General features: G+C 41.5%; 1 protein-coding gene and 1 pseudogene across 2 annotated transcripts in view; both read right to left on the reverse strand.

Moving 5' to 3' along the window:
• The window catches only part of AGTPBP1 (ATP/GTP binding carboxypeptidase 1), a 182,236-nt gene extending 172,537 nt beyond the window's left edge, over window positions 1-9,699 (reverse strand). Inside the window, exon 1 of one of the 2 annotated variants that reach the window (XM_043453279.1) lies at window positions 9,490-9,699. The gene's annotated coding sequence lies outside the window, so the exon portion shown is untranslated. Of the gene's footprint in view, window positions 1-9,299; window positions 9,466-9,489 lie in introns of those variants that run through there. The other variant, XM_043453281.1, reaches the window with a different exon arrangement.
• A 4,539-nt stretch (window positions 9,700-14,238) lies between these two features.
• On the reverse strand, window positions 14,239-14,444 carry LOC122432164 (annotated as a pseudogene).
• Between the last annotated feature and the right edge of the window lie 8,189 nt (window positions 14,445-22,633).

A 22,633-nucleotide genomic window follows, 5' to 3' on the forward strand; every position in this document is an offset into this window, starting at 1 on the left:
AGCCAAAAAAACTAAGAAATAAATGAATAAAAATTAAAATAAAAACATGATCCAACTACATGTCCCCTACAAGAGACTTACTTTAGCTACAAAGGAAAAAACAGGTTGAAAGTAAAAGGATGGAAAAAGATATGCCATGCAAATAGTAACTAAAAGGATGGCTCTACTAATACAAAACAAAATGGACTTTAAAACAAAAAAGGTTACAAGAGACAAAGAAGAACACTATATATTAAGAAAAGGAACAAAAGAGCAAGAAGATGTAGCAATTATAAACATTCCTGTACCTAATAACAGACCACCAAAACAGATGAAGCAAAAACTCACAGAATTATCTGTAATAGTTGGCAGTTTCAATACCCTACTCTCAATAATGGATAGAACAGCCAGACAGAAGATAAGAAAACAGAGGACTTGAAAAACACAATAAACCAACCAGACATAACAGACATATATAGAACATTCTACCTAACAACAGATAAATTCTTAAGTGCAAATGAGACATTCTCCAAAATACACCATATGTCAGACCACAAAGTAAGTCTCAATAGATTTTAAAAGACAGATAATTGTACAAAGTATTTTTTCCAACTACACCAGAATGAGTTTAGAAATCAGTAAGAGAAGAAAAACTAGAAAATTCCCAAATTTGTGGAAATTAAACCATACACTCCTTTTTTTGGTATTTACCCACTTATTTGGCTGCATCAGGTCCTCGTTGCAGCAGGTGTAGTATGCAAGCTCAGAGGTTCTGGCACACAGGCATGTAAGACCTTAGTTCCCCCACCAGGGATAGAACCCGCGTCCCCTGCACTGGAAGGCGATTTCCCAACCACCTGACCACCAGCGAAGTCCCAAGAATACGCTTAAACAACCAAAGGGTCAGAATAGAAATCACAAGGGAAATTAGAAATATTTAAGAAACAAATGAAAACAAAAAACACAACATATCAAAATCTATTAGACACAGCGAAAGTAGTGCTAAGGGGGAAATTTATAAAATTATAAAAAATAAGAAAGACTTCACATCAACAACTTAAGCATATAATTTAAGGAATTAGAAAAAGCAGAAATCCAAAACCAGCAGAAAAAAGAAAACAATCAAGATAAGGGCACAGATAAATGAAATAGTGAATAGAGGAAAATCAAGAAAAACAAAAGTTGATTCTTCAAAAGATTAACGAAATTCACAAAACTTTAGCAAGATTAATTAAGAAAAAAGGAGCAAGTTACTAATCACAAAGTGGAAACATTACTGATCCTACAGAAATAAAAAGGATTTAATGAGAGTACTATGAACAATTGTACACCAGTAAAGTGGATAACCTCGGTAAAATCAACAAATTTCTAGAAACCAACTGAGTCACAAAGAAAGAGAAAATTTGAATAGACACATAAATATTAAGGAGATTGAATTAGTAATCAAAAACCTCCCAACAAAGAAAAGTCCCAGACCTGATGGCTTCACTAGTGAATTGTACCAAACATTTAAAGAACATCAACGCTTCTCAAATCCTTCCCAAAAAGCTGAAGTGGAGGGTATACTTTCTAACTCACTCTGAGGCTAGTATCACCCTGATAACATGGCCACAAAAAGACATTACAACAAAACTACAGACCAATATTCTTTTTGAACACTGATTCAAAAATCCCCAACAAAACACCAGCAAACTGAATTAAGCAGCAAAAACGCAGATCAAAGTCATAATGACATATCATCTCACACCCACCAGGATGGCTACTATGCAAAATAGCAAAAATTCCACCCACATAAAATAAGAAGTATTGATAAGGATGTAAACAAATTTGAACCTCTGTACAATGTCGGTATTGGTGTGAATGTAAAATGATGCAGCTGCTGTGGAAACAGCATGGTCAGTCCTCAAAAAAAATTAAAATTTAAAATTACCATATGAGCCAACAATTCCACTTCTGAGTATGTACCGAAAAGAACTAAAAGCAGAGTCTCAAAGAAATATTTGCACACCCAATACACAGCAGCAGCATTTTTCACAATAGACAAAAGGTAGAAGCAACCCAAGGATCCACTGATGAACAAATAAACAAAATATGGTATATACATACAGTAGAATGTTAGCACTAAAAAGAAAGGAAATTCTGACAGATACCACAGTGTAGCTGAATTTTGAAGACACAATGCTAAAAGAAATACGCCAATCACAAAAGAGCAAATACAGTATGATTCCACTCATATAAGGTAGAGTAGTCAAATTCATAGAGAGAAAAAGCAGAATGCTGGCTGCCAGGGGAAGGTGGAATGGGAGGATATGGGCAGTTATAACTTAATGGATCCAGTTAAGTGTTGCATGATGAAAATTTCTGGAAATGGGTGGCGGTAATGGATGTACAACAGTGTGAATGTACTCAGTGCCATGGAACTGTATGCCTAAAATGGTAAAAATGCTGAACTTTATATGTATTTTACCATAGTTTTTAAAAATAAATTTTTAAATCAAACTATGGACCAAACATATGGATGAGTCAGTAATGTTAAAAGTTGGAAAAAATAAATTTCAAATGGAAACACAAAATTAAAACTAATGGGATGAAGTTAACAGATGAAAGAGACATTTTCAAGGCAAAGAAAAAAAATCCCAGAACTCTAGAGTTGTAGCAAGCTTCAAAGATCTTGTGGCATTCAAATTTTTTCACTCTGTAAATTAGGAGAGAAGCTCTTCAGGCAGGTTAGCTATCTTACATTCACCATTGGTTAGTTCTGCCTACATGCAACAAGAAGCTGTTAATTAATAAATCCCAAGAGTTTTTGGCAAAATAGTATTCTTTTTAATTCATTAAACTCTATTATATGTAGGCAATGTTCTCATTATTATTATTATTATTCAAACATAAATTTTTCATTGACATTATTATTATTATTCCCAATGTAATCTATACCCTTATAATCATAACTGTAAATAATTCTCCCCATAGGGAAGATGAGAGGCAAAGACAGCAAGTGCCTCTCATCTCCTTAGGACTGTTTATCCTCAGCATGAATTAAATGAGAAATGAAAGGAGATTAAGAAGGGAGCTAAGTGGTCTTTTTTTTTCTAGTTTATGAACTAGATGTCACGTGAGCTTTCCATACTGTGCCCTCACTATATTTGTCTAATATGTAAAATAAAAAAAAAAATAGATTTGGATATTTATGTGGAAATGTAGTACCAAATCTTTGTTTTTAGACAATCTAATTTCAGAACACTAATAATATAGCCCCCTTGTATCAGCGCTTGACTAAAATGCTAAGAAACCTCTCAACTTTCTGTGAATAACCTTTACTGTGCTTAATTTTTTTTTTTTTTTTAAAAAGGCCTTTGTTGTTGTTGTTTAGCAGCTAAGTCATGTCCAACTTTTGCAACCCCATGGATTGTAGCCCGCCAGGCTCCTCTGGCCATGGGATTTCCTAGGCAAGAAAACTGGAGTGAATTGCCATTTCCTTCTCCAGCGGATCTTCCTGACTCAGGGATCAAACCAATATCTCCTGAATTGACAAGAGACTGGCTTCACCACCGAGCCACTAGGGAAGCCTAAAAAGGCCTTCACAGCGATCCAAAAAGTCTAAAACAAAAACAGATTAGAAACAGTCACTACCACTTCCCTTCCCAATCAGTCTGGTAGGAATCTTCTATGATTTATACCAGAAGTCCTCAAGTGTGGTCTGTGGAACTCTGGGCTCTCAACACCCTTTCAGGGGGCCCATAAGGTCAAAACTATCTTTATCATAATACTAAAACATTATTATCCTTTTTAATTATATGAGCATTTACACTAATAGTGCAAAAGCAATGATGTGTAAAATTTCTGGCATTTTGGGACAAATTATGAGGGTTATTATTAAAGCTATTAGTGATTTATGTTTTCACCATCAAGTACCAGCACTTATTTTTAAAAAAAAAAAAAAAGGCTTTTTCCACTTCAGAATGTTCCTGAAATAGTAAATATTAATTGTATTCAACCTTGGCCCTTGCACATACACTCTTTTAATGTTCTGTGTGAAAAATGGTAAGCATGCACGAGGTATTTCTTGTTATATACTGAATCATAACACTTGATGGCTTTCTCAAGGAAAGTGCTTGTGTAACTAAATTGAGAGCTTCAGTCAGTTCAGTTCAGTCCAGTCGTGTCTGACTCTTTGCGACCCCATGAACCGCAGCACGCCAGGCCTCCCTGTCCATCACCAACTCCCAGAGTTTACACAAACTCATGTTCATTGAGTCGGTGATGCCATCCAACCATCTCATCCTCTGTCGTCCCCTTCTCCTCCTGCCCTCAATCTTTCCCAGCATCAGGGTCTTTTCAAAGGAGTCAGTTCTTTGCATCAGGTGGCCAAAGTATTGGAGTTTCAGCTTCAGCATCAGTCCCTCCAATGAACACCCAGAACTGATCTCCTTTAGGATGGACTGGTGAGATCTCCTTGCAGTCCAAGGGACTCTCAAGGGTGTTCTCCAACACCACAGTTCAAAAGCATCAATTCTTTGGCGCTCAGCTTTCTTTATAGTCCAACTTTCACATCCATACGTGACTACTGGAAAAACCATAGTTTTGACTAGTCGGACCTTTGTTGGCTAAGTAATGTCTCTGCTTTTTAATATGCTGTCTAGGTTGATCATAACTTTCCTTCCAAGGAGTAAGTGTCTTTTAATTTCATGGCTGCAGTCACCAACTGCAGTGACTTTGAAGCCCCCCAAAATAAAATCAGCCACTGTTTCCCCACCTATTTGCCATGAAGTGATGGGACCAGATGCCATGATCTTAGTTTTCTGAATGTTGAGCTTTAAGACAACTTTTTCACTCTCCTCTTTCACTTGCATCAAGAGGCTCTTTAGCTCTTCTTCGCTTTCTGCCATAATGGTGATGTCATCTGCATATCTGAGGTTATTGAGAACTTAAGCTAGCATTTTTCATTAAACACCATCTCTACTTAAAAGAATATCTTAGGTATTTTAGCAGAGGTTTTCTCAGAAATGAAGGAAGTCTTCTTGTCACTGTAGGCAACAACTGGCAATCTTATTTTTGCCAATGATAAAATTTGAACTTTCAAGCAAAAATCAGATTTCTGGAAAACTCATATCCATCATCATGTCACAACAGGGACAGCTTCCCAATAACTTGTTTCTGACGGAATGGGTGATATCAACAAATGTGATATTTTAATAGCTTACAATGAAAAGTAACTTACTGAACCAATATTGACAAATGACCAAGGCATGATGTTATACAGTCAGGCATAGGCTTATGATCCACTCTATGTTCAAACCAATGGATTTTAACATAATGTTATTTAAAAGTCCACTGATATGATTTCAGATTTCAGACTGCAACTGTCAGAGAGAAGGTAAACTTTCCTTTACTTTTCTAGGTTCTTCTGGCTAGTCTAAAAATTAAACTGGCACAAGACAGATTAACAAGAGAAAATCAAATTTAATTTCATATGTATGGGAATTCCATACATAAGATGGGCCAGACACCCTACATACATGAGAGATTCAAAGATAGAAAGGTAAAATGCGGTGTAAATGTCACCCTGAGCTACAGGAAGGGACAGTGGCCTGGGGCTTCCAAGAACAGGAGGATCATTCACAGGACAGTAAGCAGCAGAGCATATGTTTCACAATGGGGCCACTAGGAAAAAATTCATCTCTGGTAATAACTTTTTTTCTGAGAAAAACCCCCAATTTAAACTCTTCTAGGTGGTTAAAAAGGGGCAGTTTTCTAGAATCCACAGGGTCTCAATTGCTCAAAATAATCAATCATGCAAAAGTGGCATGTTTCGAGAAGGTTCATTTCAAACTCCTACATAATTTACTAAACACTGTTATATGCTGAGTCTTTATGTAGTTAACAACCAAATACAGGGCTTTCCAAGTGGCTCAATGGTAAAAAAAAAAAATCCACTGGCCAATGCAGGAGACACAGGAGTAGCTGGTTCCGCAGGTTCAGGCCCTGGGTCAGGAAGATCCCCTGCAGGAAGAAATGGCAACCCAGTCTTGCCTAGGCAATCCCATGGACTGAGGAGCCTGGAGGGCTACAGTCTTTGGGGTTGCAAAGAGCCGGACACAACTGAGTGAGTGCGCGCACACGCATGCACACACACACACACCAATAAAATAGATCCATAATTCCTTGGAGGTTATCAAAATATCCCTCCCTTTTTCAACCATTAACAGTGTGAGGCTGGATTTCTCTCTGTATATATACTTCAACCCAAACAACACACTGCAATACACTGAATGTAGAAGCATATATGAGAATCCTGCTATTTCTATTAAACCAGACATTAAAGATTTACAAAAATCTAAAATGCCAGTCTTCTCACTCCTTTGTTCTTAAAAAACAGTCATCTTTTACTAAAAGAAAAAAAAGTTTATATTAACATGTAATGGGTTTATACTGTTCATTTAAAGTGAATTAATAAGAAGTTATATCTCTGCTTTAATTTATAATATAATATAGACAGATATAACCCACAAAAGCTCTCTATGTGCTCAATAATTTTTTAAGAATATAAAAGAGTCCTGAAACAAAACATTTGAAAACATCTGATTTAAAGAACAGAGTATTAATATCAGATCCCTGCAAAACAAAAAGAACAAGAAGTACTTTTTTCTTTTATTTTTTTAGTTTTACTAAAAGAGATTACATGAAAACTGAAAAGGGACACAATGGCAAATCAAAATTAACCTCATTCCATGTAACATCAATAAGAATATTAAAAAAAAGAAGAATGCTTAGATCAAAGTGATTTTGTATATCCTGGAAACATAATGCAATATCTTGATCAGACAGACACATAAATATATCCATTTGATAAATAATATTTTTGATAGCTGCATATGACAGCCAAAGAAACACGCAGTCACAAACTCAAAAACAGATGATTAAAATAGCACCGTGAGGGAGACAATCCAAGGTCCTGTCAGAAGGGACAAACGGATACTTCAGTCACTCTCCAGCAGCATCTCAGGACACCCAGCTCAGGGTCTAGCTGTTCTATTTTAAACTAAATTACACACTTCCAAGACAGGACAGTAAGCTCTCAGCCCCAAAAGAGCAAATGGGTCTTAGTGGGATTAACCTGGAATAACAGGACTCGATCAGCCCAAAGCCCCTTTTCGGCTACTACATCCCCTGTGCTGAGGAAACACAGAAGCAATAATAATATTTACTGAGCATTTTCTATGTGCCAGGCACTGTGGGCTAAGCACTTAACATTCAAGATCATCTTAAGAGTATACACCATAATTATCCCCATTTTTGGAGTTGAGAAAACTTAAGCACAAAGGAGATAAATAACTCGCCCAAAGCAAAGCCAGGATTTAAATCCAGCCTGTCTGACTCTGAGGCCCAGCCCCTTAGCCACTACACTACAGTACACACAGGCAAGTAACCAACAATAATACATAAAGTTTAAAGTCAATGTCCACTGCAGACCATTTCTGCTGTTCATACTGCCTAAGAGAAGCTTCCAATTTGCAAAGAGCCCTCTGACAGGTTCATCCATTACTCTGCGGGTGCTGTTCAACATCCACGTACCAGAGGACCTCAGGCAAGAAAAGCAGATTTTGGAAGGTAAAACTGTGGAGGACATTTTTCTTTAGTTCAAAATACAGAATATAAGTTAGATAATTTCACAAGTCTTGGTCCTCTCTGCCTTCTGCAACTGAAGATAAAACCATTATTATGTAAGAATCTAACTAGACTATTCCAAAGAGAATAATGCCTCAATTCAAATCAACTGATAGAGCTTTATAAAAACTGCTTTTACAAAAGTTCAAATTACACTATACATCTAAATGTTTTGCAATGTGGCTAATTACAAGGGTAGCTCTATGTCTACGCCTTTCATTTCAGTGTTCAGAGTGAGAAGGCAGTTCCAAATATGTGTTGAAGCAACTCAAGGCAGAGTTTTTAGGTCATTAAAAATGAACCTAGAACTTCACTGTAGAAATTAAATCAAGCAAAGTGGAAAGGGAAGCAGAATAAGTCATGTTACAAATCAGCCTTAAGAATAAGGAATAAGGAGTGGATAAGCACTGCTAACTATCTCACAGTAATTACAGAAAAAAATACTTAAGAGATATTTCAGAGTTTTTGTTTAGTTTTAACATTTGGCACGCGTTTTAAAATATGTACCATACAAAGTGCCTTAAATAAACTACTATTTTTTTGGCCTACTGAACTGAAAACATTCCACAATACAATTACAAAAATAACTTTCTGGTTTTCTCAGGGATAAAAAAAAAAAAAAAACGTATAAAACGAATTCAGAGGATAACAAAGAGATAACTCGATTCACACAAAGATTCCAAAGACATAAATGGTAAGTGAAAATGAGTGACCCAGCAGACAGTTAAAAGTCCTTTCTACCCACAAACTGTACGAACTACATCAGACACTGCTACAAACGTACATCATAAATACTATTACAATTTTGAATACCTGAAAGTAAGAAGAAAAAAAAAACAAACCCACGCAGAATTAACAGTGCCACAGAAAATTTCTACTGAGTCTTAAAACATATTAAGTCATCAGCAGTGCTAGACCTACAGGCACTTGAGGAAGCTTTCTTAAAAAAGAAACAAGCTTTATGTTATCAAGATTCACAACGATGTGTAAAACTCTATTCTAAGATGGATAAATGCCCAGGAAAGGAAACCGAGCGACTCAAACCTACACTGGTACATTAAGAGACTTAAAGGCGCCGGAGGGTAACCACCGTGGAGCCCAGCAAGCCTTTGCGTGGGGTTGCAGGTGCCCCCGCACCCTCGCACGAAGAACCCGCAACTCAGGAAGGAAGGCTGGAGGGAAACTCTGCACTGTCATCTAGGGCGAGCTCCTTCATGTCCAAATCAAACCCACAAGGCGACAAGTTGTATGCACAGAACACACTCCGGGTCAAGTCGACCACAGAGAGGAAGCCAGCTCGGCCGTCGCCGTCTTCACACCACCACCCACCTTGAAGCCGGGTGCACTTAGGGGGTGAGAGCTGGGTGGGTGCGGAGGCAGGGCGCGCGCCCGGCCCCTGCCCACCGCCCCTCCGCACCGCTCAGCTCCGCGCTGCACCGCGGTCACCGCCGAGAGAAAGGAAGAGCAGGGCAAGGGGCTGCCTCTGCTCGGAGACCTCACCGGGTACCCTCCGCGAGGGCTGGAGAGGGGACGACCGAGTGACCATGGGTGGGGGCGGGGTGGGGCGTTTTCCAGAAATCGGCCAAAGCCCCCACCCATCAGGGATTTCCTTCAAGACCCGGTTCACCCCAGAAAGACACGGGTTACACAACCTGTCAGGTAAGGGGCCCAGAGGTAGCAGGGCGCAGACCGAGGAGGGCCGGGGGTCGCTCCTTCCTAGCTTCTCCCGCCCCCAAGGCACCGCGGCCGGGGAGAGCGAAGTGGTGGCTGGCTGGCGGATTAGCCGCCGCCGAGGGGCTGCCGGCCAGGACGCGCGGACCGCGGCGGCGGCGGGGCGCTCACCGGCTCAGGATGGGGCGCTGGCAGGAACTAGGCAGAGCCGCAGCACCCGACTCGGCGTCGGCAGCGCGGGCGGCTGCTCTCCAGCTCACCGCAGATACCTCGCCGCCCGCCGCCGGGTGTTTTCATACAAACCCGGGTGGCAGGCGAGGAGGAGGAGGAGGTGGCGGCGGCGGCGGCGGCGGCGGCGGAACCTGCCCGCATCCCAGGCAACGTCAGCGCGGCGCCCCGCCCACCGCACTCCTCGGCCCGCCGGCTCGCGCGCGCCGGGCGGGAGGGAGGGCGGGGCGCGCGTGCGCGCGAGCCGGGTGAGCGCGCTCCGCGGAGAGGGCGGGGTGAGCGCGGGCGGGAGCCGCGGCGGGGGGCGCGTTGGGGAGAGCGCGTGAGGACGGTGGGAGCGCGCTCAGGGGCAGGACGAAGGGAGCGCGCGCAGGGGCAGGACGAAGGGAGCGCGCAGGGCGAGGGCGGGGAGCGCGCCGCGTTGTTTCGGGGCGGGGGAGACCGAGGCGGGATTTTGGAGCGGGTGTTGTTCACGCCGGCTGTTGTACCCTGCAGCTGCTGCCCTCCCAATCAAATGGGTCTCTGCGCGGCTGCCCATGTCCCGAAAGTCACCTTCCTGTACGCTCCCAATGAGAGCCTCCGCTTTTTCCCAAAACTAAGCTGGAGCCCACCCCCACCCTCTTCGGAGGCTTGCGGCGCCGGGTCAGCGGTTCTTAACTCTCGGCCCCATGTGAGGTCGCATTGGACCCTGAGGACCGCGGTAAAATTTAGCCTTTTCCTGACCTCAGAGCTCACGTTAAGATGGTAAAGACAAGCAGCTATCACAACTGAGCTCCCAGAAACAATGAAATTTCACCTTGTGGCAATGCCTCCATAAATCAGGTATCTAGCGCTGCAACGAGCAAAATAGCGTGCTGATTTATTTTTTGCTTTTTTTGTAACGTGCGTACATAAGTCTCAAAAGTGGTAATGCTAAATTAGCCGCTGAAGGCAGAGATGGAATGTTTTATCTGAGCCAAAGTAATGTGTCAGACAGATTAAAATACTAATATACTCCCTTCTGTTTTGACTGCATGTAAATGCACTGTAATATATTCCTAATAAATACTGACATTTACTTTTTTTCAAGAGCATGGATATCTTTGCTGCTGTTTATAGTAGCTGGTAAGGTTGTTACAACCAGATAGGGAAATAAATTGAGAGCTCTAAGGTTTTGTTTTGTTTTGTTTTGTTTTCTTATCATCCTGTTTAAAAGAAAGTAAGCAGGTGTGAAGGCCATTCAGAAGGTAATCCGAGGTACATCCTGCAGTTTGCCCTTGGCAAGTGTCTTACTCGGATAAACAAGAGACTAATATTTTAACTAAATCCTGTGAGTTTCCTTGACTGTGAGCACCAAAGGTAGGTTACAGTACTTTAAATAATTTTAAAACAATTACCACCCCAAACCACCCAGCCTGAAAAGCATTATCTGAAAACACCTAATTATCTAAATATTTAACACTTCACAAAAATTAAATATATGTGGTATACACAAAACTTATAAAGAACATCTTCCTCAATGAATTAACCTGCAATGTAAAAAGGTATGGGCTTCTCCGTTGGCACTAGTGGTAAAGAACCCACCTGCCAATGCAGGAGACATAAGAGACATGGGTTTGATCAATGAATGGGGAAGATCCCCTGTAGGAGGGGATGGCAACCCACTCCAGTATTCTCGCCTGGAGCATACCATGGACAGAGAAGCCTGGCAGGCTACAATCCATGGGGTCACAAAGAGTCAGACATGCCTAAAGTGACTTAGCATGCCCACTTAGCATGCACATACCTAAAAAGGTATAGATATAAATGTGAAAGTGTGTTTTGTGGAATTAGCATTCAACTTTAACAAAATGTCATTCATATGGTTTGATGGCCAGGAGACAGACCCAGTATATTAACCCACACAAGTAAGTAAAAAGCAGAGCCAGTCCCTGTTGGTCCCCCAGCTTTCTCAACACACCCTGTTATGATATAAAAAAACGATGTCTGTAATTGTGATGTAGACCAGAGACTGACCAGAGATCATATTCAGTGATACTGTTCAGATCAGTCTAGCTCATGCCTTGTTGTTTAGTTGCTAAAGTCATGTGCACCTCTTTTGAGACCCATGGATGGTATCCCACCAGACACCTCTGTTCATGGGATTTTCCAGGCAAGAACACTGGAGTGGGTTACCATTTCCTTCTCCAGAGGATTTTCCCGACTCAGGGATCCAACCCGTGTCTTCTGCAGTGGCAGGTGGGTTCTCTACCACAAAGCCACCAGGGAAGCCCAGTCTATGTGTTGTAGGTATTCAATAAATGTTTGATTATTTTAACTTTGGACTAGACTGGGAAAGAAAGGGGAGCATGGAGCCCAACTATCTCAGATAAACATACAAAGTGCAATAAACTTTATAATGAAACTGTATAGCCTTAAGGTTTAGAAAATAGTATTTCTCTCAAAAGTATAGTCATTTCCATCTGAAACCATAAATGTTAGATGCACAAGCTCAGTTATGAAGTTTCTGAAACATATCCAGTCTTCTGGAGCTGCAACCTCAATCTCGGGGTCCCCAACACACAGGTCTCAAACAGGTACCAGTCTGAGGCCTGTTAGGAACCAGGCCACACAGCAGGAGGTGAGTGTCAAGCAAGTGAGTGAAACTCTATCTGCTGCCCCCTATTGCTCCCCATCCCTGGCATTACCACCTGAACCTCTGCCCTTCCCACCCACCCTCCCCCCATCTGTGGGAAAATTGTCTTCCACTAGACCAATCCCTGGTGCCAAAAAGACTGGAGACTGCTCCTCTATAGGATTGTTATAACTATTCAATATCATTCAACAGTCATCAATTTATTGAGCACCTCCTATGTGCCAGACGCAGTCCTCCTGAAATATTCTGTGGAGTTAAACAAATGATAACGCTCAACAAAATACCCAAAAGCTATTCTGTATCAAATCAAAAGGTTTCCCTACACATGGACATCACCAGATGGTCAATACCAAAATCAGGTTGACTATATTCTTTGCAGCCAAAGATGGAGAAGCTCTATACAGTCAGCAAAAACAAGACCAGGAGCTGACTGTGGCTCAGATCATAAACTCCTTATTGCCAAATTCAGACTTAAACTGAAGAAAATAGGGAAAACCACTAGACCATTCAGGTATGACCTAAATCAAATCCCTTACAATTATACAGTGGAAGTGAGAAACAAATTGAAGGAATTAGATATGATAGACAGAGTGCCTGAAGAATTATGGACGGAGGTTTGTGACATTGTACAGGAGGCAAGCATCAAGACCATCCCCAAGAAAAAGAAATGCAAAAAGGCAAAATGGTTGTCTGAGGAGGCCTTACAAACAGCTGTGAAAGGAAGAGAAGCAAAAAGCAAAGGAGAAAAGAAAAGATACCCATTTGAATGCAGAGTTCCAAAGAATAGCAAGGAGAGATTAGAAAGCCTTCCTCAGTGATCAATGTAAAGAAATAGAGGAAAAAACTAGAATGGGAAAGATTAGGGCTCTCTTCAAGAAAATTAGAAATATCAAGGGAACATTTCGTACAAAGATGGGAGCAATTAAGGACAAAAATGATATGGACCTAACAGAAGCAGAAGATACTAAGAAGAGGTGGCAAGAATACATCGAAAAACTATACAAAAAAGATCTTCACAGTGCAGATAATCACAATGGTATGATCACTCACCTAGAGCCACACATCCTAGAATGCAAAGTCAAGTGGGCCATAGGAAGCATCACTATTAACAAAGCTAGTGGAGGTGATGGAATTCCAGCTGAGCTGTTTCAAATCCTAAAAGATGATGCTGTGAAAGTGCTGCACTCAGTATGCCAGCAAATTTGGAAAACTCAGCAGTGGCCACAGGACTGGAAAAGGTCAGTTTTCATTCCAACCCCAAAGAAAGGCAATGCCAAAGAATGCTCAAACTACTGCACAATTGCACTCATCTCACATGCTAATAAAGTAATGCTCAAAATTCTCCAAGCAAGGCTTCAGCAATACGTGAACCGTGAACTTCCAGATATTCAAGCTGGATTTAGAAAAGGCAGAGGAACCAGAGTTCAAATTGCCAACATTCGCTGGATCATAGAAAAAGCAAGAGAGTTCCAGAAAAACATCTACTTCTACCTTATTGACTATGCCAAAGCCTTTGACTTTGTGGATCACAACAAACTGTGGAAAATTCTGAAAGAGATGGGAATACCAGACCACCTGACCTGCCTCTTGAGAAATCTGTATGCAGATCAGAAAGCAACAGTTAGAACTGGACATGGACGAACAGACTGGTTCCAAATAGGGAAAGGAGTATGCAAGGCTGTATATTGTCACCCTGCTTATTTAACTTATATCCAGAGGACATCATGAGAAACGCTGGGCTGGATGAAGGACAAGCTGGAATCAAGATTGCTGGGAGAAATATCAATAACCTCAGATATACAGGTGACACCACCCTTATGGCAGAAAGCGAAGAAGAACTAAAGAACCTCTTGATAAAAGTAAAAGAAGAGAGTGGAAAAGTTGGCTTAAAGCTCAACACTCAGAAAACGAACGTCATGGCATCTTGTCCCATCACTTCATGGCAAATAGATGGGGAAACAGTAGAAATTACAATGACAGACTATTTTTTGGGGCTCCAAAATCACTGCAGATGGTGACTGGCAGCCATGAAATTAAAAGATGCTTCCTCCTTGGAAGAAAAGTTATGACCAACCTAGATAGCATATTAGAAAGCAGAGATACTGCTTAGCCAACAAAGGTGTATCTAGTCAAGGCTATGGTTTTTCCAGTGGTCATGTATGGATGTGAGAGTTGGACTATAAAGAAAGCTAAGCACCAAACAACTGATGCTTTTGTTTTCAATTAGCAATAATCACGCCTCAGATAAACCTCATTGGCTATGATACTGCCACTGCACAAAGCTTACAACTGATGCTTTTGAACTGTGGTGTTTGAGAAGACTCTTGAGGGTCCCTTGGACTGCAAGGAGATCCGAGCAGTCCATCCTAAAGGAAATCAGTCCTGAATAGTCATTGGAAGGACTGATGCTGAAGCTGAAACGCCGATACTTTGGCTACCTGATGCGAAGAACTGACTCATTGGAAAAGACCCTGCCACTGGGAAAGATTGAAGGTGGGAGGAGAAGGGGACGACAGAAGATGAGATGGTTGAACATCATCACCAACTTGATGGACATGAGTTTGAGCAGGCTCTGGGAGTTGGTGATGGACAGGGAAGCCTGGCATGCTGCAGTCATGAGGTCACAAACAGTCAGACACAACTGAGCGATTGAACCTAACTGAACTGATATTACGCTTTTAGATTATACTGTATGTATTACCTACTAAAATAACTACTTGATTTTTTTTTAATTTGAACCTTTTACATTACCTTTTATTTAGAATTTTATATAGAGAAAAGGCTTTTATGTAGTGATCAACCTGTATCCATAGATTAACAGATACAGAAACTATGATGAGAACCAGTCAAATGTCATTACACTGCAAGCTCAAAGTTTAAAAACTCCTCTTAAAAAAGTCATGTGTATGTGGGTGAACATATGTGTTTGTATAAATTATTAGAATATACACCAGAAGTAATAGTGAGTGTCTTTGGGTGGTAGATAAAGTGATTCTCATTTTCTTCTTTTTGCTTTCCTAAAAAAAATTTCTTCTTTTTGCTTTTCCTAAAATAATTTAAAGGACATAAGGTCACTTTTGTAATCAGAAGAGGAGCCAAAGACAGAAACTTCCAATGACTTAAGTTCAGCTCACCTGATTGACTACATTTTCCAGTTTCCTTGTAGCAAAGAGAAAGTTGCCCCATGCAAGAGAGGGCTGTTGGAGAGGACAGCAGGCTGACCCTGATCAAAATCTCAGAAGGGCATATCTTCACAACAGGCCTGGTCTTCAACATCAGAAGTCAAGAAATTTGAATTTTCAGTTGGTGCATCACAACCTTATCAGTTAATAGGAAGCTACTTAAGGTTAAATAATCTCACAAGTGGGCCCCCCAGGTGTCACTAGTAGTAAAGAACCCACAACCCACCTGCCAGTGCAGGAGACGTGAGAGATGTGGGTTTGATACCTGGGTCAGGAGGATCCCACTGAGGAGGGCACAGCAACCCATTCCAGTATTCTTGCCTGGAGAATCCCCATGGATAGAGGAGCCTAGCGGGCTACGGTCCATGGGGTCGCACAGAGATGAACATGACAGAATCAACAACACACATGTCAACTCACAAGTAGCTGGATTATATCCAGAAAAATAAATTAGCTTTAATAAGGGATGTGCTTTTCTGGCGAACAGAGTACTCTGGCCTACTATTTTCGAAGGCTTTTTTTTTTTTAATGGTGGTATGCTTTCTCCAAGCAACTGTTTTGTTTTGGATTGGGTATGTATGACCAGTATGTAAAACAGAGAAAGTGAAACTGCTCTGATTGAAGTTGAAAGACCTGCTCAGCCTGGCATGATCTTCACCTCCTTTCCCCAGATGTCCTCCAGGATGGTTCCTTAGAATCCCCAAGACTTGAAGGAACTCCTTCTGACACCAGTCTATCTACTAGGGCAAAATAAATAAGCAGAAGTTTGCTTAGTGAGCATGGACGTGAGGCAAAGAGACTTGGAGCAATATTCCGTCCGAGTTCTGGGAAATGTCTGGTGAGCTGTCCCAGTTCCCCACAATACATGCCTCACTGAGAGATGCAAATTTATGTTTTCCTGACAGGCTCTCTTTGCCTTCAGGAGAGCTAGACAGTGGTGGATGGGTAAACCAACTCTATGAACACTAAACAAAACTAGCAAACCCAAATCCATGTTCTATAGCAACTGCCAATTTCTGTGGTATAACCACTTTCACCATGGCTGATTTTAAGACCAATGGAATTTACTTGAATACTTAACAATCGGTTCTGTAAAAGCTACACTGCCAACTTCAGGAGAACACTGCTATACATGGACTCCGTGCAAAACACAACCTGCTGTTTCTTCTGTTTGTTCACTCGTTTGGGTTACAATGCAGTCCAGGAGACCAGAGCTTTCTTTGGTAATGTTCCTGTCTGGATGATTTACGCTGATCAGCTTGACAAAATTTAGAGGTTTCTTGAATCTCTGATAGTCACACATTTACAAACCATCTCTGGATGGTTTCTGCCAAAGGTAAATCTATTGGTCATATGTTCGTTTTTTCTGCTTTTATTCAGAGTACAACCAAATTCTGAAAGTTTCACTATTTATTGACAGCAGTGATTCTGACAAAATGTCTGACAAATTCTGACAAATCTCTTTGGTCTGATGATGATTTAATACTTTTCTTCCCTTATGAATCATCCTGCTGTTTCTTCCTGGAAATGAGATGGACAATTTTTAATCAATGTTGTATTCATACAGCCACAGAAACAAATAACTTGTTGAGCCAGAACAAATAACTGAGTTAGTCCCTTTTTCTGTTTATTATCCATACATCCTGATTGTTCACACCGTGGACCTGCATGACCAGTTCTGCTCTCCAGGATAAGATAGCTCCTGGTTTAATTTTTTGCAAAATCATGTAAGTTTACCATCTTGTGCAGAATCATAAGCACTGTGAAATATTTCTATTCACTTCCTAGGAAGTATTACCTAGTGTCAACTGAAAAAAAAATGCACAACCTAAAAGCTGAGAGTTATGTTTTATTCAGCAAACATTCTGAGGACCGAAGTCCGAAGATTCTCAGATCACTCTGAGTGACTGCTCCAAAAGGGCCAGCGGTGGGGAGGGTGGTGAGCCAGGATATGTAGGAGTTTTTGCAACAAAAATCATGTAGAGGGAACATCAAAAGATTACTGTTAAGTAAAGAAAACTAAATATCAAAAAAAAAGAAAACTAAATATCTCAAATTAAGGAATTTAGTGCTTTTCTATGTATGGGAAGATGCAAGAGTCTGAACTTACTGAAACCATTCCTTTGATGTGCACCCCGTCTATCTAGTCCATATAGTCAAAGGTCTATGTATGTGTGTATATATATATATATATATAATCTGTCTAATCAAAGCTATGGTTTTTCTGTAGTCATCTATGAATATAAGAGTTGGACCATAAAGAAGGTTGAGCACCAAAGAATTGATGCCTTTGAACTGTGGTACTGGAGAAAACTCATAAGAGTCCCTTGGACAGCAAGGAGATCAAATCAGTCATTCCTAAGGGAAATCCACCCTAAATATTCATTGGAAGTACTGACGCTGAAGCTGAAACCGCAATACTTTGGCCACCTGATGCGAAGAGCCAACACTTTGGAAAAGACCCTGAGGCTAGGAAAGACTGCGGGCAGGAGAACAGGGTGACAGAGGATGAGATGGTTGGATGGCATCACCCATTCAATGGACATGAGTTTGAGCAAATTCTGGGAGACAGTGAAGGACAGCGAAGCCTGGTGTGCTGTGGTCCATGGCATTGCAAAGAGTCAGACACAACTTGGTGACTGAACAATGACAGCCAACTATCTGGGGCCGGTATTCTGCTTTTCTCCATGCTGAGTCCCCTTGGGGTGCACAGTTGGGAGGGGCTGCAGAGGCTGAGGGCTTGGCAGTGGGCAGCCCATTCGTCTCCATTCTGAGTTCCCTCAGGGCTCACCATCTGGGCAACTGTAATGTGACGATTTGATGGCTGCAAAATCCTTTGTTTACTGATATGGCGGGCAATATTTCTCATTCACACCAGCCTGAGTGGCTGATGTGAAATAAAGAAAACTTAAACTAAATGCCTACCCCAAATATTTCCAGCTGCAGGTTCATCAAGTTACCTGAAATTCTCAACCTGGGAGTCACTTTTCTGAGGTAAATTCTAATTCTCCAAAGGAACTTAGAATTATGAAATATGTAACTTATGAGGGAGATACATTTAGAGATACATTTCTAAAGCATTTAGAAATATCACTTTTAGCTATTTATGAATTTAATGAAAATAGGGCGCAAAAGACAGAGTACCATGAAGAATGGGAGAAAGGTTCAGAACTTGGAAAAATGCCAAATGTGAACTCTGGGCAGAACAAAGCCCAGTGAGCTCTGGAACTAAATGCAAGCCCACAGTAACAGGAGGTGAACTGCTCAAAAACAAACTGTAATTCTGTGACTTTTATTAACTTGCTGGCTTTGATTCTAGCACATACATGATTCTGGAAAACAAAATGCAGTGTTCTCTTTTCTGGTTGAAGTATCTTCAGGTCCTTGGGCACTGCAGTTGAAATTGAGAAGTAGATGAGAACTCAGATGTATCAGCCCAGTACAGAGCCCTGCCCTTTATGAATTAGCAGTAACCGTGAGTGTTGGTCAACAGAGTGTGCCTGGAAGACCAGCAGCATGTAATGGGATCAGGTATCATTAATAATTATAGGAAAATGAAAGGAGACAGTAGCTAAAGGAGGAATTCGAGCTGAGGCAGGCAGCCTGAAGCAACTGGAAAGCCAAGTCATTATATGTGCAAAATTGAACCTTCCGGTCAGTCTTCAGGAGACTCACTTATTGCCAAGAAGGGTTTAATTCAATTAGCAAAGAGCTGTGGGGAAAAGGCTTGTGCAACCTTGAGCCTGGCTGGATATCTTTAGCTCTAAAGCAAGGTTATTTTGGGAGGATCATCATAATTCGCTTGCTTCAGCACCTAAACCCATCCAGGATGTGCTCCCTGAAACTCAAAGAAATGCTCTCACATCCAGTGTTTCAGGATTTAACTGTCCATGAATTATACTACTGCTCCCTATTCCCATCTCTCCCTGACTTCCTACCATAAGCTCTCCTCTCCCTGAATTAGCTAAGAGCATTGTGAAAGGACCATAAGTGCAGGAGAGGAGCCATCTCTAAGTGGAACTATGGAGAGAAACACCAATTCAATGTATGCTTTTGGGTAAGCCATGATACCTCTTGGGGCCTTGGTTCCCACTTTTCTAAAACTGAAAGTCTGGAAAGCAAACAAACTACTGGGCTAGGATAAACAATCTCTAAGGTAGTATTCTCAAACAACTGTGCCAGTGACATAAATTTGACTGAAACAGCTTATAGGCAAGCTGACAGGCATTGGGTTCCCCTATCTAGCCACACTAGCACGCAGAAGGATTGAACCCCTTTGCCTTTAGGGCAGCTGGAGCCCTGGAGTTTGCCACTTCCAGATACAAACCTTCTAATCCATTTTGGTATGCAGTATATATACTAACTTCTACAGAAAACACTAGAAAACATTAAGATCCCTTCCAGAGAACATTCTGTGAATCTGTAAGAGTGGGTTTGCATTTCCCAGAGGAAGAGTCGCCAAAGCCCTCAGGACATATGGGTGAGAGGCCATGAAAAGGACCAGATGAGGGTTTTTTTTTGGGGGGGGGGACCCTCAGATGTTTATAACAAAGGTAGAGAATTTGCAGGTGGTTCAGAGGTTAAAGCATCTGCCTGCAATGCGGGAGACCTTGGTTCGATCCCTGGGTGAGGAAAATCCCCTGGAGAAGAAAAAAACACTCCAGTATTCTTGCCTGGAGAATCCCATGGATGGAGGAGCCTGGTGGGCTACAGTCCACGGGGTCGCAAAGAGTCGGACACGACTGAGCAAATTCACTCACTTTTAACAAGAGTTGGCCTTCAGAGGTAAGTCTGCTAGATGGCATTTCTGGGGCCTCTGAGGAGCTCTGGCGTTTCATGTCTCAGCACAGAAAGAATTCAGCGAGAAGCAAAGTGATAGAGAAGAAGTGATTTATTAGAATAGGACACTTGTGAGGTTTACAAGTGAATGGATGAGGGGATGCCACAAGCTGAAAACTTAGTGAGGTACAGTTTTATAATCAATGGAAAAGTGGGGAGGGGGGAAAGACCTTCTTCTTCATTCTTGAGTAGACATCAGCCTTCCATTATCAGCTCCTTCTTCAGATTGGGGACAGAAGTTTTGTTGTCCCTCCAGGATCAAGCCAGGACATGATGGAAAAATTATTTCAGGTCTCAGTACAATGAGGGTCTTTCATTTTAAAGTATCACCTTTCCAAAAAAATAAATAAATAAAGTATCACCTTTCCATAAATTACTGTTTTTATGTGTGCAGAGAGCATGTCCTAAGGAATCATTAACTTACTGAGCTCATTTGGGTAGGATGTGGGTCTCATGTCACCATTGTTTTATTGTTTGGGGGCGTGTCTCATGCTTCTGCTATATGGTTTTGTTGCTAAGCAAGCCTACTTGGTCTTGTGGTTAGGCAAACCTGCTTTCTTGAGTGATCATTAACTTACAGGGGTCTTCCATACTTTTTTCTTTGTTTACAGTCTTCTAGTAACAATAATAATTAAAAGACAGTCCCTCATACAGATCTGGTATAAAGGGTATGCTCAGCAAAAGATGAATAAATATATGCCCTTTACTGACAGGTCACAAGGAACTAGGATTATACCTGTAATCCCAAAGTTTCCTTGGTTAGTCTCAAGATTGCCAGATATGTGTATCTGTTGCCTGCACTAGATGCTGAGGGCCTCTTGAGCAGGTCAGCTATGTCTTCCAGCACTTAATAAAGTACTTTGGATTTAGCGTATGCTCAATACAAATATGCTGAGGTTAATTTAGAGATATCAGCTTCAAGCAATTGCTGCTTTCAAAAAACTTACATTGCATGAAGAAAACAAGGCTAATCAGCTTTATAATTATACACATTACATTTATTAGCAAAATTAATTATGGTTAGTCATATGGAATGGTTAATCTAATAATGGTTCTTAATATAAAACTAGAGAAACATGGAGAAGGAAATGGCAACCCACTCCAGTATTCTTGCCTGGAAAAGTCCATGGACAGAGGAGTCTGGCGGGCTGAAGTCCATGGGATTACATGACTGAGCATGTATGCACGAGGGTGGAGGGAAATGGGTTGGTAGAAATACAGTAGTAGAACTAAAAAAAAAAAAACTAGAGAAACAAATAGTTTTTCCTTCACTGTATGTGCTTTTAATTTTCCTTTCATTGTTCTCCCCTTGGAGAGAGCTAAAATTGACATGTTTCTCCTATTTGATGGAAGACTTCTACTTTCCTTTTCGAAACCACAGTCTTCCGCCTGCTCTCTGCATAGCTTGCTCTGTCAAGCCTTCAGGTCTCAGTTGGGTTTTGCTTTGATATCTCCTGGGCTGAGACTGACTTAAGGACTTAGGAAGGGATTCCTGGAAGCACGAGAGAGGGAGTGGAGAAGAATGAGATGGGGAAGGAGGAAAATCCAATAAGGGACCCACTTATTGTCTGGGTACCCTCTTATGGGCTACTGCGGCTCCCTCTAAGAGCCCTCTGCTCCACCATGTAGAATGTGCTTCAGAATTGTTCTCTAAAAAGGCTGCAGTCTGAGGCCTTTATCCACTAACTTCTCTCCTCTTTTGGTTAAGGGCTGCCCCTGGTGAATACTTCCAGTTTGCCCTGTACCTGGCAGAGCAGGCTCCCAGAGAATTTCTGCCCAAAAAAGCCCTGAGGCAGAATTAGAGGTGGGATACTGTCCATACACAGGGGAACTGACCCCTTCAGGTACAGCTCAAATCAGACACAGGTGAACCTGGCATGAGGCTTTGCTAAACAGGCTTCCCTTAAGGCATTTTGCATAACAGTATTGATCAGCTTTAATTTCATCATCAGGGTATATCATTTTTTATCTCTGTTCATAAGCATCTAGTGTTTGGGGGGCTTCTTTCTTCTGGAAAATGTACTGCAATTTTTCTCTAGGAAAGTGACTTCGCTATGGACAGCTGTAACAGCTCACTCCCAGATCTAATAATGGTCAGGAAGCAGTGTGGTCCACAGTCCAGTGGATCTGTCTCTTGCTTCAATAATGTTTGGACAGAACAGACCCAGAGACTCTCCTCCCTCCAGTCCCCAACCACCCTCCAACGTTTTAATCACTTGCAACCTTTGGACCAACTGCTGAGATATCCTCAGCCTTAGGGGCCAGCCAACATCACTTTCTGAGCTTAGCTCTTTATTGCCAGTCAACCATGAGCTCCTAGATTTCTCAGAATTATTCCACAGAGGTGGAGGCTGTCATCAACTGCCTGGTCTACATGCATCTGTGGACCTCCTACACCGACTGTTACGTTAAAAACTGAGTTTGCCTCTTGATGGGTGTCTAGCCAAAAGAC

This window comes from Cervus canadensis, chromosome 30, assembly GCF_019320065.1.
Source record: "Cervus canadensis isolate Bull #8, Minnesota chromosome 30, ASM1932006v1, whole genome shotgun sequence".
In the NCBI taxonomy this organism is placed as follows: domain Eukaryota; kingdom Metazoa; phylum Chordata; class Mammalia; order Artiodactyla; family Cervidae; genus Cervus; species Cervus canadensis.